The following is a 2,610-nucleotide window of genomic DNA, read 5'->3' on the forward strand; positions in this document are numbered from 1 at the left end:
GTCAAATTCCCCCAGCACTGGGCCACAGTGACTGCAAGTCCATCTTCCTCACCTGTCAAGTTCATTGAGTCAACACCTCTAATGTGCTAGGTACTCAGACCTAGAATACAAAAACAAGCATGATTGTTTTCCTTAAGGAGTTCACAGTGTATTAGAAGAGACAGAGGACAGGAACAGGAACCATCAGGTTCAGCTGACTGAATGGTTAGGCTGGGTGTTTAAAGATAAATAGAAATTTACAACACAGAGAAAGCCAGTAGTGAGGGTAGGGGGTAGGGAGACAATTTGAGGCAAAGGGAAGAGTACACAGGTCAGACTTCATGGCTTATTCTCTAAGTGCAAATTGGTCTGTATTGCTAGGGCCAAATTTGGGTCAAAGGGCAGATTAACTGACAAATAAAAGCCAAGAGGTAGACAGGGCCACACTGGATTCTATTTTGCCGGGCAGGTAACGCGGAGCCATCGCACGATGTTGAGCAGGGGAGAGAGGCCAGATTTGAATTAGAAAAATAAAATCAGGCCGTGCCGAACCGCAGCCATGCAGCACGCACCTCCCGATCCCGAGCGGCTTTTGCAGCCTGAGCCCCTAGAGCTGGGCCACCCCGACACTGGGCTGGAGTCTGTTGCCAGTGATGAAGCGGAGGGGGCCCGGGACGAGGGCCCCCGGGGACGGCACAATGACAGAAAATAATTTTCGGTTGAAGAAGATAGAAATTAATGTTTCAGAAGCAGAAAAGCAAACTGGAAGAAATGCCATGAACATTCAAGAAATATATACTGCTTACCTCATTGAAACAAGGTCAGTTGAACATATTGATGGTCAGAGTGTCCTAGCAGACTCACTCTGGAGGCAGTAGAGTGAATCTGAGTTGTTGAGAAACTACCTTTTAGTATACTATCCACATATTGTTGTGCCACCTCTACCAGAAGAGCGAGCAGAATGTGTTTGGCATAAACTCTCTGCTGACAACACTGACAAGGATTTCATGGAAAGACAATGAATTGGTTTAGAAAATTTCCTCTTGAGAGTTGCTTCATATCCCGTCCTCTGTAGAGACATAATCTTCTATTTGTTTTTAACACAGGCAGGCAACTGGAAGGAGACTGTGAATGAAACAGGATTTCAGCTGAAGGCAGACTGCAGGTTAAAAGCGTTTAATGCAACATTCAGAGTGAAAAACCCAGACAAGAGATGTACTGAACTAAAACACTACAGTGATGAACTACAGTCTGTCATCGCATATCTTCTTCGAGTCAGAGCGAGAGTAGCAGATCGACTATATGGTGTATATACAGTATATGGGAATTACGGGCGAGTTTTTGGTGAGTGGAGTGCCGTAGAAAAAAGAAATGGGTGATGGACTGCAGAGTGCTGCTCATCATAGGGAGGTGTATGCATCTTCTATCGATTATATTTTGGAAGATGAAGAACATTATGCAGATCAGTTAAAGGAGTACCTTTTTTTATGCAGAAGCCATGCATACAATGCGGGCTGTGTGCAGGAAACATGAACTTATGCAGTATGACTTGGAGATGGCTGCTCAGGACTTAGCATCCAAGAAGCAGCAGTGTGACAAACTGGCAACTGGGACCCTGAGAACATTTTCTTTGAAGGGAATGACTACCAAGCTCTTTGGTCAAGAAACTCCAGAGCAGAGAGACGCCAGAATAAAGGTGCTAGAAGAACAAATAAATGAAGGAGAACAACTTAACTCTAAAAATCTGGAAGGCAGAGAATTTGTCAGAAATGCTTGGGCTGATATTGAACACTTCAAAGAACAAAAGAACCGTGATTTAAAGGAGGCCCTCTTAAGCTATGCAGTCATGCAGATCAGTATATGCAAAAAGGGAATTGAAGTTTGGACCAATGCTGAGGAATGCTTTAGCAAGATATAATCCTGTGAAATGAGTTTCTCTTCAAAGTGCCCCAAAACAGAAACACAAGTAAATAAAAAAAATTTAAGTTCCTACCAGTGTACACAAAAATATATAATAAGTTGAGTAAATTCAGCTTTGATTGTAGTGTTAATACAGCACAAAAGGATGTATTTTAATGAAGATTAAATATTACAATTTGAGGTTTGGGGGACTGGTGCTGATTCTAAAACATTAATTAGATAAAATATACCAAAAAATTGTCAGGCTTCTGAACCAATGACTGAATATCAAGATGTTAGGTAATTTTTAGATGTTCATTTTAGTGCCCACTGTTTCATATCTGCTTATGTAGGGAGTTTTTTCCTAAGGTTGAATTCTTATCTTTATTTGGTTAAGACCCCCTAATCTGTTATAGGGGGGTTAATTTTTCTTGCCTTATAGTTGAGCTGTTTGGTTTGACAAAGCTCAGCAGAAACTTAGTGTGAAATCTAAGAATTTCTCCCAAACATTGCATACACTAGAAAATGCCTTCAATGTGTGTTTTACCAGAATTTTGACACTGGTCAAAAATTTTACACTGCCAACAAAGAAGATTCAACTTCTCAGATATATGGTGAAATGCGTTGTTGTGATCTAGGAATTGGTATATAGCAAGTTTCAATCGAGTATGTTACATACAAGCATTAAATTCTCAGGTAATTCTTAACCTCAGTGATGAGCCTAAATTTACT

At 41.0% G+C, this 2,610-nt stretch overlaps 1 pseudogene across 1 annotated transcript; it reads left to right on the forward strand.

The window, feature by feature from the left end:
• Positions 1-538: 538 nt before the first annotated feature.
• Positions 539-1,897, forward strand: LOC307182379 (sorting nexin-4-like; annotated as a pseudogene). Its single transcript has one exon. The product of its transcript is annotated as a sorting nexin-4-like (transcript).
• Positions 1,898-2,610: the final 713 nt, after the last annotated feature.

The sequence above is a fragment of the Stenella coeruleoalba genome (genome assembly GCF_951394435.1).
Source record: "Stenella coeruleoalba genome assembly, chromosome: 2".
NCBI classification, from domain to species: Eukaryota; Metazoa; Chordata; class Mammalia; order Artiodactyla; family Delphinidae; genus Stenella; species Stenella coeruleoalba.